Source organism: Mustela nigripes, chromosome 12, assembly GCF_022355385.1.
Source record: "Mustela nigripes isolate SB6536 chromosome 12, MUSNIG.SB6536, whole genome shotgun sequence".
Classification (NCBI taxonomy): domain Eukaryota; kingdom Metazoa; phylum Chordata; class Mammalia; order Carnivora; family Mustelidae; genus Mustela; species Mustela nigripes.
This window is the reverse complement of record NC_081568.1, coordinates 69124810-69147735: the sequence shown is the minus strand read 5'-3', so window position 1 is coordinate 69147735 and position 22926 is coordinate 69124810. Positions and strand designations below refer to the sequence as shown.

Here is a 22926-nt window from a genome sequence, read left to right as displayed (position 1 = left end):
CTCTGCCTGCCTCTCTGCCTACTTGTGATTTCTCTCTCTGTCAAATAAATAAATAAAATCTTAAAAAAAAAAAGATGAGAAAGACTTGATCTGAAGGTTAATTTCTGGTAATATCCAGTGAAAGAGTCTGAAAGTAAAATGACCATCAACATGGTAAATTCCAGGGAGGGTACAAAGGACAGATCTAGACACAGGTTAAGATGTTCTTTGGGTTTGTATTGTTTATTAACCTAGATGCTAAGTATAATTACATATTTCAAAATACAAAAATGTACTATTTTTCAGTCACTACGGACACTTAAATAATAGGACACTTCTGTGGTATGTTGTATTAAGAATACAAGACAGAGAAGATTGAAATCATGGGCAAACAAGGGGAATTCCAGAGTTGGGCCTCTGCAAAGAAAAACAGGAAATGGTGCACTCACTCTGATGCGTATTAACTGTTGTCAGTAGCAGAGTCATCGTTTTTCCTGGAAACACTCTGCTCTTTATAAGGTACTCTATTATAGACTGTCAACCTTCTGAATAATTCTTGCCATCCTTGAAATACTATTATTCTACATAAGATCAAGGATTTTAGTTGGGTTAGGGATAAGATTAGGGAAAATGTCTCTTCATATTTACTCAATGTCAATGATCCCTCAGTAAAGTGGTTTAATCTTACAGATACATCATGAAAATTTCTTTTAAGCTATCATTTTTAAGTAATCTTTATACCCAACAGGGGGCTTGAACTCATGACCCAGAAAGCAAGAGTCGCATGCTCTACCAACAGAGCCTGCCAGGTGCCTCATACTGAAGTATTTTGGGATGAAATGTGATGTCCAGAATTTGCTTAACATTCTCCAACTAGAGGAAGGGTTTGACAGTATAAGAGGATGCCCTCCACTGACAACTCTGAAGCTGTGTCTACGTACATAGGGGGGAGGGGGTCTCTTCCCTCTATTTCTGTGTATATTTGGTAATTTTCTAACAAGTTTTTCAAAATAAGTTTTTTAAGAAGATGTGAGTTCTCTCCTACTTACACCTTTACACAAAAACCTAACAAGTACTGCTTAAAAGTAAAAACTGTGTAATATGAGAATGAATCATCAACACTTCATCTCTTTTCTGATTTCCACCAGAACTGAGTTTTGTCCTCATTCTTTCTGATACAATTCTAACATCATTCCCTACTTCCTGTCTTCCTCCCAAAAGTATTAGAAGATCTATTTTAAGTTTTTGAAAACTACACTGCAGAGCTACCATATAGTATTTGGCTAACAGCTACAATATCAATTTAGTTTGTGCCATTCATTTGCATCACTCATGCACTCCCGTCGCATGTTTTTTCTCTGAAAAAAAAAAAAAAAAAAAAAAATTACAACTGAAAAAAACAGCTTAAGCAGTAAGGCCCAGTGGCAAGGTGTTTGGTGTACTCAGAGCTTCCACAAGGTTTCTCTGCAGTGTTCTCAGCTCTGCCCTCCTGTCAGTTTCAGCCTCAGGCTAGTAGCCAACAGAGTTGCAGCAATCTAAGGCCTTCCATCTGTGTTTACAGACACAGAGAAAAATAGTGCTTTATAAAAAACAAGGCAAATTTCCCCTGAGGTCTCCACAAAACTTCCCCTGGCATCTGAGTTCTAAGCCCTGTCTTGAAACAACCCCTCTCATCCAGAGAATGTCTTCCCTGAGCCAAACTCTTGAACCCAACCAATCACTGCTGAAGGATGGCAGTCTCTGAGGAGCAGCACAGACCTCGTCACGGGTCCCCAAGAGCAAGGGGTCAGCAGCTTCAACTATGGCTCATGTATCACAGAGGAGGGGGAGAACTGATGCTGGGCTTGTAATGATACTATATCCATCTAGGCATCTAGTATGAAACCTAAAAATTACTAGTCAAATATTTATTTAAAAAAACAGGGGCGCCTGGGTGGCTCAGTGGGTTAAGACTCTGCCTTCGGCTCAGGTCATGACCCCAGAGTCCTGGGATCAAGCCCCCAATCAGGCTCTCTGCTCAGCAGGGAGCCTGCTTCCTCCTCTCTCTCTGTGATCTCTGTCAAATAAATAAATTTTAAAAATCTTAAAAACACACATACACACACACACACAAAACGGAAAGGGCACCTGACTGGCTCAGTCTATTAAACGTCAGACTCTTGATTTCAGCTTCAGTCATGAGACCGAGCCCCACGGCAGGCTCGGCGAGCTCAGGGGGGCATGTGCTTGAGATTCTTTCCTTCTGTCCTTCCCCACGTGCACACATGCATACACTCTCTAAACTAAATAAATCCTAAAAAAACAAAAAACAAAACAAGAAAACACCCTGGAACATACCATTTGGAGAAAGAATTACTCCGAAATTCTCCTTCCAACAGATTCCTCTTCTTGGGTTTCTCACTTCTTTCTCCTCCTACTTCCATTTCTGTGCTACTGTTTATTTTGTGTAAACCAACATTCCTCTTCGCTCCTGCACATCTTATTAAGGCTAAGCTGATGACTATTAGCCTCTTTTCTACTTTTCTGGGCTTGAGACTATACATTCAACTGCTTATGACAAATCCAGAGGACATGCACGCTTCCTGAGTCCAACACTGAATACATAACCTTCGTGAAGCCCACGCCCTTCTCCAGTCCCTGTTTGGTAAACAACGTTTCTGCCAGTATTTCCAGTCAGGTTGGAGGGCTATCCTTCACTCACTGCGTCTTCTCCCTCACACATGGTCACATCCAATTAGCAAAACATCCTGTGGAGTCAGCCCACTTCCTCTCTCGGTCCCCACATTAGTGTCACAGCCTTATTTCAGGCCCCTGAGCCTCTCCCCTGCCTCCCTACAGGAGCCCCTCACTAACTTGCTTCCAACCTCCTTTCCCCTCCCAAAATGCTTCACCTAAATCTGGACATTCTCAACTACAAAACCGATCATGTTACTCATCCATTTCAAATCACTCAATGGCTTCCCAAAACTTCCAGGATAAATTCAAAACTCCAGAGCCTATGGGGACCCTGTCTTTCTTGCCAACTTCATCTTTAACTACATTCCTTCAAGCATTCTAAGCTTTCATCTGCTATTTCAGGTTTCCTACATACACTGTGCCCTTCCAGTACTCCTCCTGGAAGAATCTTTCCGACTGCCTTTAATTTCACTAACCCAGTCCTGCCTCCCTTACACCCTTGAGTCTAGGGTTATGGCCCCTCAGTATTCCGGGACCACATGTTTACCTACCAAAGTAAACTGGCATCTCACACTCAATTTAAACTGTCCCCTGGATGGGAGATGTGTTCCTATATAGGTTGCCACGTAAAATGTGAATCTACAAGGCCCAGTACATACTGTACAGCAATTCATCAAAAGAACTTTTTATGAATGAATAAATTTATGAAGTAATAGTAATAACAGTGTGGAGCCCAACACAGGGCTTGAACTCATGACCCTGAGATCAAGACTGGAGTTGATATAAAGAGTTGGACACTCATCTGACTGAGCCACCCACATGCCTCAACAATTCATGTTTTTAAGTCATAATTTTTCGAATGCATTTCTGCAATAATATAAACACTCCCCCCAAAAATAAAATAAATTCACTAACTCCCCCAGATTTCTTGAATATTAACTAAATAGAGCTTCTAGAAAAACAGTGATTACTTTATCACTTAAGTGATCACTTAAAAGTTCAAACTTCCTCTAGGACTTCTGTCTGGGCAATTTAGTGCACAAACACATGCCACTGAGGAGCAATTCAGGGCCAGGGTCCACAGGGTAACAGGAGGCTTTAGGTAAGAGCACAGGTAGGTACTTCTAGAAACGGACACAGTGAATAGAAAATGAATATGCCAGGGTGCCTGGTTGGCTCAAAGAGCATGTGACTCGATCTCGGGGTCTTGAGTTTTAAGCCACATGTTCAGTGTCAAGATCACACACAAAAAAATAAACTTACAAGAAAAATTAATGTGCCTGCCATTTGGGGCAGTGAAAAAAGCTGGTACCTTTAGGCTGTAAGACAGGAATCACACCAGGGCAGCCTAAGTAAATGAACAACTGAAAAAGAAAGATATGCTACTGACTTAACTTGGTGACCTAGACAAAGTATATCCCAGCCTATGTATCTTATCAAATATACCCATGATCCCCAGCAAATATCCACGAGCCCCACACAGTATATTCAATTTGAGGGAAACACAATGATACTCAACTTATGTATGATACTGTGTGAACTAGTAAAGCAAGATAATTCAAAATTTCAATATCATGAAAGAACTTCAGCTACCAACACTGGGACTCCAATGAGTACTTTTTAATTGATTAAGTTTTTCTTTCCAGTTTATCTCTTAACTCAAGCAAAAGACCCTGCAGAATGGAAACTACTCCCTTAAGCAGTAAGGACTGCCCTGAACAGGCAAGACCCTCCTAACAGACTATAAGACAATGGTCAACTTGACCTTCACTGCCCACCCGGTGCATGAACTCAACCACCTCTGTCTCACATTTTCCTTATGTAAACCTGGAGACATTTTCGGGACTCTGGACAGTCTTTGAGATATTAGTCCACTGTCTTCCCAGTGCTGGGACTCATTGAAATAAATTCCTTTTTACCACCACTCTTCTAGCAGTCTGTGGATTTTGTCAGCAGCAAATGGCCAGACCTGGTCTGCTTGGTACTGCTAGAGCTAGGTGCTCCAGCAGCCCTCCACTCCAGCTACAATGACAGCACCCACTCTTTTTAACGGCACATGTCTGCAAAGCGGTGCTTTCTAGAGTGCTGTGATAAGAACCCAAGTACTGTACAAAAGATAACATGGAACTAGAAGAGAGGGTAGTGGTCTTCATTCTGATTCCATGGTTTGAGGAGTTATGTAATACCTAACACCCACATCCTGTAAGCCACCCTGATTGTATCAGAAGGAAAAAAAGAAATTCATTTTTCTTTTGTTGTATTTTTAAAGTCGACCAAAATGTTAGGACATAGTGTTTATTACGTTGTCTGCACAAAACTAGTTACCAAATCTGTAAAGAATTTCTCTTGGCCTAGAGGTGCCATGAAAAACGTTACTCAAGTGTTAAGGGCACCAAAAACAAACTCTGAGAGCCTCTGAAGGAGGTTTATTTTTTTGAAATATTGACAGTATGACTAGGCAACAGGCATTTCTAAAGCAAATAGTTACTTTTTTCTATGAGACTACTGACAGTGATTCCCTGGATACATGAGGTGACTTTGAGAGGCCTCCAACTGTCCAATCAGTTCATACAACGGAAAAAAACAGAATAACAAAAGCTATAAAAATGGATTTAACATTCTTTGTAGAAAAGGAAAAGTCGGTCTTCACTCACAAAAAACAAAACGACTTTTACAGTAGTAATGTACCAACGCTCTCACCCCAAACCTACTCCACTTAGCAACTGGCTATCATTCCTTAAGACCCAGCTCAAACTCAGTCTCATAAGTTGTGGTCACTGATTAATCCATGATCTGAGCATTCAGAGAACAAGGCTCATATTTCGATGACAGCACTTAAAACACCAAAATAGTTTACTTGTAGTTTGATTTTCCTACCATAGTACACATTCTTCTAGGACCATAACATGCCTGACAAAAAATAGAAAATAAATGGCTGCTGTATGATAAATGGCTTATAAAGAAACAATTTCAGCTCAGTTTTCTAAAACCTACTAGTCTTATCCAGTATCCAGACCAAATGTTTTTCAAGGACCTACTTTATATGGAACACGTTTAAAGGGGGAGACGGGTAATGCAAATTCTAGTGGAGTTTAATTTCTGCGCAAAAAATCGCTCATCTGATGGCTTTTTTTCCCCTCTACCTCACAGTAATGCTGTATTTAGAGCTCAACTGGCATCACTATTTTGGTTTTAGATTGGGTAGAACCTCAATAGCAGTTGTTCTCAAACTTTGTGCACATCAGAATTCTTGGAGAGTTTGTTAAAATGCAGGCTGGAGAGCTCACTTGCAGAATTTTAAATCCAGCAGTGTTGGTTGGGGAAAGGCCAGGAATCTGCTTGTCTAACAACAGTCCAAGTGATGCTGATGGCTCCATGGTTTAGAAACAGTGGCTTTAAAGACTTACAGCTGCATATTTTAAAATGAATAATGGCTAATACTTAAGAGCCATACCACATGTCACACCTATTTCTAAGCACTTTAAACACAAGAACTCAATTGCTAATACCTTGAATAGCAGAATGTGACATTTTAATACTGCCTTCAAATCTCAGGGCCTCTGGCCAACTCTCACTTAATGTATCTTGACCTTTGCTCAAGTCTATGAATTATACTCTCACTTGTTCACCTGTTATACTCCCTGAATAAAATATTACAATCTTTGTTTTTTTAATTACTTAGAAAGCCATTAGGTTGAATGGTTTTTCTCATTAAAAATAAACAACTTGGGGTGCCTGGGTGGCTCAGTGGGTTAAGCCTCTGCCTTTGGCTCAGGTCATGGTTTCAGAGTCCTGGAATTGAGCCCCGCATTGGGCACTCGGCTCAGCAGGGAGCCTGCTTCTCCCCCTCTGTCTCTGCCTGCCTCTCTGTCAAATAAACAAACAAAATCTTTAAAAATAAATAAATAAATAAAAATCACCTGAAACCATAAAACTCCTAGAAAAAAACATAGGGGATAAACTCTTGGAAACTGTGGTCTTAGCAGTAATTTTTTGCATTTGACACCAAAAGGATAAACAATAAAAAATAAGTGGGCCTGCATGAAACCAAAAAGCCTTTGCCCAGCAAAGGAAACTGTCAACAAATTAAATGGCAACCTACGGAATGAAACAAATTATTTGCAAATTATATATAAGGGGCTAATACACAAAATACATAAAGAACTCATACAACAGCCAAAAAACAAACAACCTAGCTAAAAATTGTGTGGAGAATCTCAACAGATACTTCTCTAAACAAGACATACAGATGACCAACAGGTAAATGGGAAGGTACTCAACATTAGGAATTATCAGGGAAATGCAATTCAAACCACAGTAAGGTATTACCTCATGCCTGTTAGAATGTCTACCATCAAAAAGATAAGAAATAGGGTTCCTGGGTAGCTCAGTGGGTTAAAACCTCTGCCTTTGGCTCCAGTCATGATCTCAGGGTCCTGGGATCGAGCCCCACATCAAGCCCCGCATCTCTGCTAAGCAGAGAGCCTGCTTTCTCCTCTCTCTCTGCCTGTGATCTCTGTCAAATAAGTAAATAAAATCTTTAAAAAAAAAAAAAAAAAAAGACAAGAAATAGCACATGTTTGCAGGAATGGAAATAAAAGGAAACCCTAGCACACTGCTGGTGAGAATGTTAACTAGGGTTAGCTCCTATAGAAAACAGTTCAGAGGTTCCTAAAAAATTAAAACTACCATATGATCCCCCAATTCTACTACTGGGTATATATTTGTTGGAAACAATATGACTAGCTCCAAAAGGTATGTGCCTTCATGTTCACTGCAATATATTTATAATAGCCAAAAGGCATGGAAACAACCTAAGCATCCACTGATGATAGAGGGACAGAACACAAAGATGTATTATGCATACACATGAATATTACTCTGCCATTAAAAAGGAAGGAAATCCTACCATTCACAACAACATAGGTGAACCTGGAAGGAAGGCATGCTAAATGAAGTTAAGTTAGAGAAAAACAATTACCTTATGATCTCATATAAGCAATCTTTAAAAAAAAAAAAAAAAAACCAAACTTACAGAACCAGAGAACATACCAGTTTTTCAGAGGCAGTCAGATTAGGGCGGGGTAGGGGAAATGGGTAAAAGTGGTCAAAAGATACAAACTGCCAGTTACAAGATATTAAGTTCTGGAGATGTACTACAGAGCAGCATGGTGGATGACCCAGTGTACAGCACAGTTAATGATCCTGTATTGTGTATTTGATTGTTGCTGAAACAGTAGATGTTAAAAATTCTCATCTCAGGAAACAAACATCTGTGGCTAATATGAGGTGATGGCTATTAGCTGGACTTACCACGGTAATCACTTTGCAATACAGCAGACCCTTGATTAACAGGAGGTTTGAACTGTGCAGGTCCACTTATATGTGGAGATTGTCCGATACATGTAGTATGGTACTATCAATGTATTTTCTCTTCCTAAAGATCTTCTTAATAATATTTTCTTTTTTCCTTATTATAAAGGTACAATATATAATAGAGATAACATACAAAGTATATGTTAATTATTTATGTTATCAGTAAGGCTTCTGATCAACAGTAGACCATTAGCAGTTAAGTCTTAAAGGAGTCAAAAGTCATACATGGATATTCGATTATGTGGGGAATCTGTCTCTACCTCTGCACTGTTAGAGGGTCAACTGCATATATGTACATCAAATCCTTTACACTGTATACCTTAAACAAATATAATGTTATATATCAGTTACATCTCAAAATTGTAGGGGAAGAGAAGAGCCTATCCCTATCTCACAGAGGGAAACAGCTCCAGTGTTCTCTCCTACGAATTACCCCTAACCATTTTAATTCCCTACCTGTGGATCCTAACCAAGTTTTCTACAACACACTTCCAGCATGAGTCATGGTTTTATTTGAATAATGATTTGATAAATCATAAGCATACCAGGATGATTATACAGAGGTCATAAAAACCTATTTACAGGTATCGCTGATGATTTGACCTACCCAATCTACTATCTCCCATCTGTGTCCATGAGCCCTTTCACTGATGAGTCAAACGAACTTTGAAGATAGTATGTAAATATAGTATGTTATACTCTATATTTTTTCTTTTTTTTTTTTAAGAAGATTTTATTTATTTATTCATGAAAGACAGAGACAGAGAGAGAGAGAGAGAGGCAGAGGGAGAAGCAGGCTCCCCAATAAGCAGGGAGCCCGATGCAGGACGCGATCCCAGGACCCCAAGATTATGACCTGAGCTGAAGACAGATGCTTAACCATCTGAGCCACTCAGGTGCCTATACTCTATTAATAGTAAGGAAAACAAAACAGAGCAAAGTTTTTCCACTAATCAGACATAAAAAAGCAACTCTGGAAAAATAAGCACTGTTATTGTCACTTAAAATATACAAAAATATATGATTCCTCACAAGATTTTATTACCCATTAATCCATCAAAATGTATCTAATGAGTTTCAATACACTGCTCAAAATGACACAACACTTAGAAATTTAAGGGAAAGGGGGTGAAAACCATATGAATAAACTGTGTAAGATAACATTGGAAGCCTCGATCTTTTATTATCTTTCATACCAAAATTTATTAAATATGGCACAAAAGTCAAAAGAGCTTACCAGACCTTAGCTTTGCTAAAACCACCAAAGCTATATAACTAGCATTAGATCTTTAGTCTTCTTTTACTTCTTCACTTCAGTTATTCTGTCAATGTAAAATAGTCTCCAAGTTTATTTCAGTATTTGGTAAACAGATACAAGTTTCTGACTGTAAAGCTACAATTTACCAAAAGATAAAGAGTTGTGTTTACAATTTCATACCCTTAGCTCCTACTCTACTGATTGGGTAACTTCTTTTTTTCATATAGTAGCTTAGGGTATTCCAGACTTACAATAATAATTTTTTTATTGTTCTTAAATGATTTAAGGCAATTTTTAACATGTTTACCAGAAATAATAATAGATATCCAAAGTGACCAAGTGCGATTTATTCTTGTGCATAAATAAATACAAATCTTTATAGTGGACACATGCCATTTCTTTCTGCATATTTTTTGTTCTGGAAACACCAGTCTCCTTCCTTTCCTTTCAGGAAGTCATCTCTTCCCAAACCCAACCATACATTTTGATAGGCTGCCAATGACAACAGTCCACAACCCTGATTCCAAGGGTGTGCATACGACACAAACTGTGCCAGAATTCTTCACTGGGAAGGACTAATGCAAGCAAAAGCCCTTTGCTCCTAATGGTTGTTAAACTGAGATGATGAACCTGAACCTGAGGACAACCATGTTTCCTATGAAGAAAAACACCCACCTCCTGTCAGAAAGTAAGAAGAAGCCAATGTGCCAAGAATCAAGAAAACGACAGAGGTGGGTCAGAACAGTGCCCCAGGCCCAAGATACAGAAGTTTAAGAAGCCAGATCCAGTTTTCCCATGACTAGTAATATAGCTGATAGAACAACTTATGGAAGTCTGATGAAAATTTTTTTTTAAAGATTTTATTTATTTATTTGGCAGACAGAGATCAGAAGTAGGCAGAGAGGCAGGCAGAGAGAGAGGAGGAAGCAGGCTCCCCACTGAGCAGAGACCCTGATGTGGGGCTCGATCCCAGGACCCTGGGATCATGACCTGAGCCGAAGGCAGAGGCTTTAACCCACTGAGCCATCCAGGCACCCTGGAAGTCTGATAAAATTATAACCCAAAACCACCCCATTAATAGGTTAAGGTGCAAAGTGAAGAGAAACCGAAAGTGAGACACTGCAGAGACCTTAAAAAAAAATAATAAAAAAAAAATCTGCCCTGGGCGCCTGGGTGGCTCAGTGGGTTAAAGCCTCTGCCTTAAGCTCAGGTCATGATCCCAGGGTCCTGGGATAGAGCCCCACATCGGGGGGGGGGGGGTCTCTGCTCAGTGGGGAGCCTGCTTCCTCCTCTCTCTCTGCCTGCCTCTCTGCCTGTGATCTCTCTCTGTCAAATAAATAAATAAAATCTTTTAAAAAGAAAAAAAAATCTGCCCTCAATAACTAGTAGCCTACTTTAAATTCCATATTCTTATAGTTAGGTCAAAACTTTCAAAAATAGTAAGACTTTTCAGTATACAAGTTATACTATACCTTCTACTCTGGGGCAATAAGTGATAATTCTGTTCCTCTGGTTTCTAGATCTTGGTACACTCACTGGAATGCCAGCAGTAGCCCTCAGGTCAAAGGGCTTATATTAAGGAGACATTTCAATAAAAGATGAGAGCCACACTACCTATCACCCAGCTAGAGTTACAAGCAAGGGATTCTCTCAAAGTACCAAAAGGCAGGATATTTCATGCTAGAAATATTTACCAATGGTGGGTTACTGAAAATGAACTCAAAATCCAATCCTAAGTAGAGACCTCTTTATTTTGCCCTTTAGAGTTTAATAGATAACTAACCTTCCCCCCTTTTCACTATAAATTTTGCAGTTGGTAACAGATGAGAGGTTTGAAGGAGACCCCCAATTTTTTTTTAAAGATTTTATTTATTTGACAGAGATCACAAGTAGGCAGAGAGGCAGGCAGAGAGAGAGAGAGACGGGGGAAGCAGGATCCCTGGTGAGCAGCGAGCCCAATGTGGGGCTTGATCCCAGATCCTGGGATCATGATCCGAGCCAAAGGCAGAGGCTTTAACCCCCTGAGCCACCCAGGCACCCCCCCACCAATTTTTTTTAAAAGACTGTATCTATTCATTTGACAGAGAGAGGCAGTGAGAGAGGGAGCACAAGCAGGAGGAGTGGAAGAGGGAGAAGCAAGCTCCCTGCTGAGCAGGGAGCCCCATGTGGGGCTTGATCCCAGAACCTTGGGATCATGACCTGAGCCAAAGGCAGATGTTTAACGACTGAGCCACCCAGGTGTCCCCCAAAATTTTTTAAAAGCAATCTCTAAGCAAGTTTATAGTGACCTTCCAAGGGTGAAATGGCTAAAAGCAAAACTGTCAGAACTAGCTGTTATCTCTCAGTGAGAAACCTGAAGAGAACATGGGAAGTTCTTTTTCTCCTATTTAAAGTTAGTATCTGGATTAAAGTGACACATTGCAAGTATGAAAAACTGAAGCACAAAACAGGTTTAAAAAATAATCTGAAATCTGTTTCCTAAGTACTAATGACAGATTTTTCAGAGCTTTTGAGTATAAAAGCCTTTACAACCCGAGAGATTTCTGCCGCCGCCCCCCAACCACCAATCCACCTGAGAGACTATTTCTGTACAAGGTACACGCAAGCATGTGTGTAGGCATGCATAGCATAGCTAACTTCAGACTGGCAGAACACCTTGTATATCTTGCACAAAAAACATGATTTAATAAGATGGCCTCCACTGATTTCAGTACAGTGAGACCTGTATTGGACTTCCGACCTCTAAGTATACATAATAAATTCATGTCGCTTTCACCTACTAAATGTGATAGACAATCTGCTACTGCAGCAGCAGGAAACTCATGTTCCTAGGGAGGTCGTCTTACTCCACGAGGTTCCACAGCTCCTACTAAAGTACATCTGGGAATCTTTGTGTCCTCAAGTCTTTCCTTCTCTACCGTACTGACAGTTGCTCTAAAATAAACATCTTAGTTTCAAAGAAAGTCCTATAATTCCCCCCACACACTATGTGAAACAGAGAAAGATCAACTGTTTATCTTAACTTTTTATAAACATTCTAAATATTGTTCACAAGTGAGCCAAGCAGAGTTCTATAATTAATTTTCTTGTACTATGTATATTGAATTGCTTCTTTTTCTTTGTTTCAATACTGTCCATAAATATCTTATAGTAACAACTGGTTAAACAGCTAAACAGCTAGCCCACACAGTCTGAAATGTTGTTATTTCAGTTCAGGCACATGTTCTTGTATTGTTACTTTGGTAATTTATTCTTGAAGGAATTCTAAAGAGCAGGGCGTGAGGCTGCTTCTTGTGGGTATCCCCTCTGTAGGTAACTAGTTGTGGCTGTGGCTCAGCCAATTCCTACTCTATCAACCACTTTTTATTATCTCTCTTCCATGGTAATTACCTCTTTAACCTTTTTGTCTTTGTGAATTTTATCTTTTCATACCTTTTTGTTTTTTAAATTCCTTTAATGTGGTGTAAAGTGGGTTTCAGGAGAAAAGAAATGGAGGAAGTGTGTGTGAGGAAGTCCAACATTCTCATCTTAAGTTAGGCAACTGGATCTCTCTTCCTTGTAACTGCAAACCAAGCCAAAATACTTGGGGCAAGAGACCAACTCTTCAGACTTGAAAGATCCTGTTCATTTCAAATACAATGTACTTAGAAATAATCAATGGAGATAAAAACAAGAAAAGGCAGAAAGAAATATTTTTAAATGAGAGGAACCCACAATTTATCAACTCAACATTCATTATTATAAGAGCACTCTGTAAGCCAGGCACTACACTAAGCACTTTACATAAATTATCTTATTTGACATACTTAACCTATTATCTACTTTAATATATTCAATCCTAGGAGTTGGGATTATTACCCCTATTTTTCCTATCATTATTCCTATTTGCAAATGTTTAATCTCCTCAAGGTCAAAGATTAAGTAAGTACTGGCACTAGAATTCAAACCCTTATCTGAACAACTCTAACCCCCCCAGAAATCCAATATCATAAGAAAAGGAAGGGGGGGAATTTGTTTTTTCATAACTACCCTTAACTTTGGGGTTCCTAAAAATGAGATCAATTTCCCATAGCTGACTACTACTGAAAGCAAATTTCTCTTACGTTCCTTACTAATTTTACCTATTCTTTTTTTTTTAAAGATTTTATTTATTTATTTGACAGACAGAGATCACAAGTAGGCAGAGAGGCAGGCAGAGAGAGAGAGGAGGAAGCAGGCTCCCTGCTGAGCAGAGAGCCCGATGGGGGACTCGATCCCAGGACCCTGAGATCATGACCTGAGCCGAAGGCAGCGGCTTAACACACTGAGCCACCCAGGCACCCTAATTTTACCTATTCTTAAAGTAGTCAAGAATATGGTACCTAGTAATAGCTTTTCTGTGTTAAATGAAAATAAAGTTCTGTTTACTTAATCTATATGCAGAACTCACACAGCTAATACTTTTTCCAGTATTTTAATGCCTTTTGAATATAATATATTCATATATGAGTACATGCAGAAGTACTTGTGTATGTTAAGATCCCAGTGAGGAAATTACCCAGGTAGACACTGTAGTAACAAATAAAACCAAATTCAAAACCATACAAAGAGGGGCAGAAGGAAAAATGCAAAGAAGTAATGAAAATGACAGATATGTATATCATTAAGTTAATATATATGAAAGTATGTGAACTAAGAAGGTCTATAAAAATGGTAGATAATAATTAACATTTGATGGTAAGGAGAGCCTTTTAAAATGTTGAAACTGCTGGCTTCATCTTAACTTGTTAAAACTACTGATGTGCATTTGCATACCTTCATAATTCAATTTCATATCCAATACATTATTCATTTCCATTTGGATATAAGTTGGAAACACACACCAAAAAGTAAACCAATCTTAAAATGCAAAGGCTCTACCATTAACTCATTAATCTTAACTTAGTTTACTAGTTAAGCCAAATCTGCATGTCAGCACAAAAAAGCATTTGACTAGATGTCTATACAAAAATTATTTTCAGTTCACAAATAAAAACAGAAAAATCACAAATAAAACAACACCTTACCTCTAAAACAGAGGAATTTAAGCACAAAATTAGCTTTTCGATGAACTAAAAGAAAGTTCATTGTACAAAAGCAAATGGAGTATTAAGTACCAGAAATGTCTTATCTAAAAAATCAGAAGAATTTTTACTATGTACAAAGGTGCTAAGGGACCTTAGTACCTTTCAGTGTACTCGGGATTTAAAGGAGATAACAGCTGAGATCTTACAATCTGCTGCTAATAAAACTTATCTGTAATATTTTCTACCCACTACAAACAAGTTTTTGTTTAAAGATTTTTGTTTATTTACATGAGAGAAAGTGAGTGAAAGAGAGAAAGAGAGAATGAGAATTCAGAGAGTCAGAGAAAGAAGCAGCCTTGCCACTGAGCAGAAAGCCCAATGCAGGGCTCAATCCAGGACCCCAGGATCATGACCTGAGCTGAAGGCAGACAATTAACTGACTGAGTCACCCAGGAGCCTACAAATAAGTTTAAAGTAGAGAAGGATAAGAAACAATGGTTTTTTTCTATGTGTTTACATCAGTGAGAAACATATTCTTAAGAAGTGCCTCTAAAAATGTTCAATAGGGGCACCGGGGTGGCTCAGTGGGTTAAAGCCTCTGCCTCTGGCTCCGGGTCATGATCCCAGGGTCTTGGGGTAGAGCCCCGCATCGGGCTCTCTGCTCAGCAGGGAGCCTGCTTCCTCCTCTCTCTCTCTCTGCCTGCCTCTCAGCCTACCTGTGATCTCTATCTGTCAAATAAATAAATCTTAAAAAAAATAAAAATAAAAATGTTCAATATACTATAAACCTAAGTATCTATCCCAGATAATTATTACATTACCACTATAGCATGAGGCTCCAGAAAATATTTAAATTCTAATTTCTCCTTAATCATAGAGTACATAAGATTTGTATAAACACTTCATTTTTCTACAATAGTGAATAGTTTGTTACCTGCCTGGTATACTCACTTTTTAAAATTTTTTAAAATAATAAAATTTATGATCCTTAACAGTATTATTTCCTTTCCTGTTTGTATATAATACCAAGACAATGTGAGAATCAGAACCCAATCCACACTAACTCTAGACATATAAAGACTTATTCTTCTTCATTCTTGCTGTTTTCTGGGTTTAAAAAACCCTAAGATTCAGTAAAAGAAAACAAAACTTATGCTGCTATTTTAGAAGGGCCTTTATTTTAGCCATTTTAAAAATTTACCACCTTGGGGCATCTGGGTGACTCAGTCAATTTAGCATCTCCCTTTGGCTCAGGTCATGATCTAGGATGAAGTCCCAAGTCAGGCTTCCAGCTCTGCAGGGAGTCTGTTTCTCCCTCTCCCTCAGCACCTTCCTCCCGCTTATGAGCACACACTCAAGCTCTCTCTTAAATAAATGAAATGATACAGACTTTCACAATACTTACACAAATGACACAAGTTATAACTGAAGACATATTTTCTAAATAAACCTAACAATATCCCAGATGTGGTCAGCTGAGTAGCAAACAACAGACCTTTTAAGAAATGTTTCAGTATTCCTATAAGTAGCGAGTTAATATAAGCTCACATTACTTAACATGACCTCCAAGATAAGGAAGACTTTCTTTATGAACATAAGGATATGGATTTTCTAGCCAGCATAAAGAAAAATAAAAAGGATTATTTGTCATATACATACATACTTTTTAATTATTTGACCACAATGGGCTTTTTCCCCTCCTGGTTCGTACAAAAAATTCTTCCTGACTTTCTTTTCCTTTTAGTAGTATTTTAAAGAGTTATCTAAAAGTATCTTTTTTTTTTTAATATTTTATTCATTTGAGATAGAGTGTGAGAGCATGTAAGTCAGAGAGAGAGCACAAGTGGGGTTGGGGGCACAGATTCTCTTCTGAGCAGGGAGCCTGCTGCAGAGCTGGATCCCAGAATCCTGGGATCATGACCTGAGCCAAAAGCAGATGCTTAACCAACTGAACCATCCAGACACCCCTATCTAAATGTGTCTTTTCTGTACACTTAGAGAAGTGATCTTATCCTAGAATAAAAGTAGAATGTGCTGATGAACAAAAGTGTCAAGAGCTGAATTGGGGAATTCTACTTTAAGAAATCTCTGATCTGTGTATAATTCTGAGGCTCCCAACTGAAGAGTTGAAAAAAGTCAGGTTACTTTTCACTCCCTTACATTAAAATCCAAGAAAACACACCACAGTTAAAACTTCAAAGAGATGCCATTACTTTTCTTCCAGACTGATAAAAACGTAAAAGTCTGTCAATACCATATATTCATGAGGACATGGAACAATGGGACACTCAAAATACTGGTGGAAATGTAAACTGACCACAACAAATTAAAACAATTTGGTCTGGCATGGTAAAAATGACTGCCCTTAGACTTCAAAGCCACCGATTCCTCTCCTACATATATACCCTAAACAAACTCAAATACGTATTCACCAGATAACACACTCACAGAAAGGCACAAGAAGGTTACTGCTAACAACTCAGATTTTCAAAAGGCTGATAGTGGATAAATATATTATGGTATAGTCATATAAGAAAATTTGCAAGAAAAATGAAATTTAGTTACCTGGATGAACATGGACCCATCTCAGAAAGTTAATATTGAATTAAAGAAGAAAACATAAAATTACATCCAGAAGAACCCCATTCATTTCAAGTTAGAACAAGTAAACTAAATTACACTGTTTAGGGATACATACATAGATGGTAAAATAATAAAACAGATGTAAGTGATTACTCTAAGACCCAAGGTAGTGTTGCCTCCAACTGTTGGAGTAGGGGTGTATTTGGAAAGCACAATAGGAAGCTTCTAGGATGTAATGCCCCATTTCTTAATTTAGGTAATATTTTCTTCCTAATATTTTTGTTTCATAATTATTATACTGTATGTTTAGATGTAAAATAAACTTTTAAATTATTAATTTTCTGGTGTAAAAGTGTGGTTATGTTAAATAACAGTCATTTACAGGTATTTATTCCTGTAAATGTAAATTTATTCCTGTAAATTTACAGGTATTTATACTTATGGATAGAATTATATAATACTTGGTAGTGGTGTTCAAAATAATAAAGGCAAAAGTGGATGAAGTAAGATAAACAAAATCACTAAAGAAATGAAATTGTTGGGCGCCTGGGTGGCTCAGTGGGTTACGCTGCTGCCTTCGGCTCAGGTCATGATCTCAGGGTCCTGGGATCGAGTCCCGCATGGGGCTCTCTGCTCAGCAGGGAGCCTGCTTTTCTCTCTCTCTTTCTCTCTCTCTCTCTGCCTCTCCATCTACTTGTGATCTCTGTCAAAAAAATAAAATCTTAAAAAAAAAATGAAATTGTTGAAGCTGAAAGATGAGTGCATGGAATTCATAACCTACTGTCTATATTTAATACTTATTACCTTTGCTGTTGTTCTCCCTCTTTTTAAAGATGTATTTAATTAGAGAGAGAGAGCACACAGCAGGGGGAGGGCCAGAGGGAGGAGAGCTCCATGGGACTCAATCCCAGGACCCTGAAATCATGACCTGAACCAAAATCAAAAGTCAGAAGCTTAACCAAATGAGCCACCCCTGCACGTCCCACTGTTACCCCTTTTTAAGTAACAAAAGATGGCAGCAATCATCAATGGCTTGCTAAGAAATAGCTTGCTGACTCTGAGGAATAGAGTAAAAAACTCCAATCTAAACAAAGATCAATTTAAGAAAAGCAATAAGCAAAAATACTTAACATTTACAAACTTATAAAAGCACTGTAACCTCTGAAAAGAATGGCTTTCTACTATCTTCCCCCATTCATCTCCAAACTTGAACTCACATGAATTGTTAGGGGCACTAACTACCAGAGTGTCCTGATTGGTTAAGGGCAAAAACCTTACACTCTATCCTCATGTCAAGAGCCTTTCTAATTTGTCTTTAAGCACATATACACAAATTCAGCTTTCTCCTCAGGATATTAAGTACACAGGGAATACAAACCACCACACCCCAAAGCAGCTGACTCTGAGGAAACACGGTGGTCACTCCTGAGACAGGGCATAAAATATTCTCAGGAAACAATTTTTTTTTTTTAAAGATTTTATTTATTTATTTGAGAGAGAGAGACAGTGAGAGAGAGCATGAGCGAGGAGGTCAGAGGGAGAAGCAGACTCCCCATGGAGCTGGGAGCCCGATGCGGGACTCGATCCCCGGACTCCGGGATCATGACCTGAGCCTAAGGCAGTCGTCCAACCAACTGAGCCACCCAGGCATCCTAGGGAACAATTTTTTTTTAATTTTTATTTATTTCAGAGAGAGAGCATGAGAGGGGAGGTCAGAGGGAGAAGCAGACTCCCTGCCTAGCAGGGAGACCGATGCAGGACTTGATTCCAGGACTCCAGGATCATGACCTGACCTGAAGGCAGTCACCCAACCAACCAACTGAGCCACCCAGGCGCCCCATCAGGAAACATTTTAATCAGTCCTCTGCAATACCTTTCTAAAAAGTAGGGATATTTTTCATGTCTCAACAGATAAGGATAATTGCCTTTTTATTAAGTAATTCATCTATTAAGTGTTTTGAGATTCCTGTGATTATATAACATGATTTTAAATGTACTTAAATCAGAAGCATGTACATTTTTGTTTTCAGAAAAAGGAATGAAGATAACACTTTTACCATACTCACACTGCATATGTGGCATACAGAATGTGCTTCATAAAAAGAGGAACTTCGTTCTAAATGAACATACCACCTGAGGTCACAGAATAAAGCACCTCTGAAGAAGCACCACACTTAAGTGCTCCTCGACTTTACATAAAGCACCTGAAATCGTACAGCACCCTTAGCTAGTTTCCTCTAGAGCCTTCCACAGAATTGTTAGTTCTCCTCTCAGGCTGCAGTCACGGCTTTGATGCTTGTCAGGATGTCTACAGTCTTCTTTCAATTCCTAAACATCTAGTGACACATGCCATCCTCCTCCCAATTCCTCAACCATTTCCCTTGAAGAAACCTCAAGCACTTGAGAACATCGAACACAATGTTCTTAGTTTTGTTGTGGCCTGTCCAGCATCATCACACACATACAAACATATAACTGTAGGTTAAAACTGTATCAGAACAACAACAACAACAAAAATGGCAGAAAGAAAAGCTACGGAGGGAATAAACAACCTTATTGCAGAACACTCTATAGGCTGATCAAGAATTGCTGGCTGAGTGTGCAGTAAGGGAGTAACTCACCAGCCCTGAGTGTGACAGTATAGTCAGTAAGGGCTCACTCTCAGTCTGGGCTTACAGAAACATTCAAACCACTAGAAAAAGACTATGTTCTGGGGCGGCTGGATGGCTCAGTGGGTTAAAGCCTCTGACTTTGGCTCAGGTAGTGATCTCAGGGTCCTGGGATCGAGCCCACCATCGGGCTCTCTGCTCAGCAGGGAGCCTGCTTCCCCCTCTCTCTCTGCCTACTTACGATCTCTTTGTCAAGTAAATAAATAAAATCTTAAAAAAAAAAAAAAGAGTATGTTCTATTTGATATTTTTGCTCAAAACCATTCAATGATTTCCCATTTCATAAAGAACGGATACCATAAAATCTTTTCATGGCCTGAAAGACCACACGTGAATAGGCCCTTAGCAACTTCTGTGAACTCATCTCCAAGCACCATCCCCCGTGCTTACAGCCACTTGGCCTTCTCTGATGCTATACACATACACACACTGCTCTCTCTAGTCTGACTAGAATTCATGTGCCTTATTCCCTTACATCCTTGCTTAAATAACACTTCACCAGAGAGGTCTTCACTGTATGTACAACCTTAATACCCCTATTTCTCCTTCTTGATCTTCATTCCCTGCTTTCCTTTTCCAAAGAGCATTTATCATCACTTGACATCACATACACTTATTCATTCACTAAGTTTCTCCTTCACTAGAATGAGAGCCATGATGGCAGAAACAATGTCTGCTTTACTCATTGTTATTTCATCAGTACCCAGCACTGCAGAAATCCTGGAGCATTCGTATATGCACAAACTTAGGATGACTGTGTGTGTATGTCTAAGTAAACTAACACATTTCAGAGACAAACAGCATTACAAAATATCATAAAATAAAATGAAAAGTGGGGGAAGGTTGTAATTAATATTCATTGTTTTTGAGGATACCTTAGAAGTTTATTACCTTGATTGTGGTGATGGTAACACAAGTGTGTACATATGTCCAAATTCATTATATTGTATACATGAATTATTTGCAGTTTTTGGTATACCAATTATGCTTTAATAAAAGTCCATCAGTACTCCAACACTCAACAATAAGTAAAAAGGTAAAAAATCAAAAGGTATCAGAAAGGTAAATCAAAAGGTTATCAGAAAGGTAAAGAATCAAAAAGGTAAATAATCACTACAAACCTATAAAGAGCTGCCTATCTTTTCATTTTTTAAAAAAATTAAATCGCAAGGCAGCAACCACCCACTTTTAAATTTCTAACTTTAGCTATAATTAGCAACAGCAACTACAGCATTTATAAAATACAGTTAACTTGAGAAGTTTGGATTGCCAAGACTCAAAAAAACTGGGACTCTATTATATTCTGTACTCTGCTGTGCTAAACTGAACGAGTAGGAAGAAAAAGTATGATTCTTATGTCACTTCACAGAAAAATGCATTCTGTTTTCTTCCCATATTGGGTTGTTTCTTTTTCACACATGGAATGTGCAAGAGTAGGGGGTGGCAAAGAACGAGTAGGAGAGCTGGCATTCAACACTTCATTTCAGAAAATACTTTAGAAACCTTTAGAGATGACCAAGCAGCTTTCAAAAAAGGCACTCTTGATAGTGTCTTATAGAACTGCAAGGATATGTTTCTGTAAACTATAAACATATGTAAAATTATTAGTGCATCCTTTAAATGTTTTTCTGATGCCAATAAGCTATGATTCTTGTACTATAATAACCACATGGCCTTTTTGAGTTTTGTGTGATTTTTCTCAGCAGGCCAAAAAGAATAAAAAATCACATGTCCATGGAACATTTATGGAGTATTTCACACAAATATATATTATTCAACAATAACACAGTACTGACACATTATATGTATGCAAAAAACTGAAGCTATAAATCCTTCGTGTGGCAGAAAATGTATTTCTAAAGTCTCGTATTTGTAATTCCAAGGCCTTCTGTTCCTGGTGTTTGCACTCCTAATCTATATTTTCCTATTTTAGCTACTAGTGACTATACCTACATCACATACTGCAACAGGACTCACTTTATTATAGACATTACAAATACTAGTCCTGAAAAAAATCAATCTTTTCGTTTTGAGTTAACATTTTAATTATAACCCCAGTGGAAAGTTTGACAGTAGAATGTGAGCTCTGAAAATTATTATTACATTGTCTTGAGGAATTAATGACGATAAAATGTCAGTTTTGAGTGATAACAGTAAATTATAAAGAAAAACTTATGGAACTCCTTTTTATTTCCTGATGTACCATGAGTATTCATCATAATTTACTTGATTAAAAATACCCAAACAATGGGGCGCCTGAGTGGCTCAGTTGTTAAGCAGCTGCCTTAGGCTCAGGTCATGATCCCAGGGTCCCGGGATTGAGCCCCACGTCAGGCTCCCTGCTTGGCAGAAAGCCTGCTTCTCCTTCTCCCACTCCTTCTGCTTGTGTTCCCCTCTCACTGTGTCTCTGTCAAATAAATAAATAATCTTTAAAAAAAATAAGAATACCCAAACAGTGGAAAAACACAAAGTAAAAAAAATCAATCTTAAAAAAATAAAGCAATACTGGGGCGCCTGGGTGGCTCAGTTGGTTGAACATCCAACTCTTAGTTTTGGCTCAGGTCATGATCTCAGGATTGTGAGATCCAGATCTGCACTTGGCTCCGTGCTCATGCAGAGTCTGCTTGGGGTTCTCGCTTTCCCTCTTGTCCCCCTGCTCTCCCCTTGCTCTCAAGCTCTGTAAAATACACAATACATAAATAAATCTTAAAAAGAAAAAAATTTAAAAATCTTAAAAAAAATACAAAATACTGGTTTCTGGTGTGGCACAAAAAGAGTTTTGTGAGGTTTCACTCCCACCCACACACACAAAAAATGTTGAACGGACTAAAAACCACCAACTCTTCTCAGATCCATTAGAGAACCTAGATCACAGAGAGAATCACTGCTTCCAAAACCAGACACACACAGAAAACCACAATTTATGGGAGCAGAAACTTAAGAAACTTCCAGGTATCCAGGACCAGTGCAGGAAAATGTAAACTGTATCTGATGAATCAGTGGAAGAGGAATGTATATGAATTTAAGGGTTAAAAGCCACGGGGGGAGGGGGGCAGTCTTAGGTTTACCTCCAGGAATTCCACCCTATTCTCAAGAGAAGATGAGAGAAACAGCTCCTTGTGCTTCAGCCAAGAAAAAGGAAATACAGACATTTCTCAGTAAGGCAGGCCATTCTGTTCTTAACAAAGCCAACCCCTGGTACACCTGGGTGGCTCAGTCAGTTAAGCATCTGCCTTCAGCTCAGGTCTTGATCCCAGGGTCCTGGAATCTAGTTCCAGATCAGATTCCCTGCCGGAGGGGCACCTACTTCCCCCTCTTCCACTCCCCTTGCTTATGCACGA

The 22926-nt window shown here is 38.7% G+C and overlaps 1 protein-coding gene and 1 long non-coding RNA gene across 11 annotated transcripts in view; both read right to left on the bottom strand.

The window, feature by feature from the left end:
- The window catches only part of CDC42SE2 (CDC42 small effector 2), a 115215-nt gene that overhangs the window by 10742 nt on the left and 81547 nt on the right, over positions 1 to 22926 (bottom strand). The window lies entirely within an intron of this gene.
- LOC132028488 (uncharacterized) lies at positions 202 to 2789 on the bottom strand. Its single transcript, XR_009407455.1, has 2 exons — positions 2317 to 2789; positions 202 to 1337 (listed from the first exon to the last, which is right to left on the bottom strand). It is a non-coding gene; the product is annotated as an uncharacterized LOC132028488 (long non-coding RNA).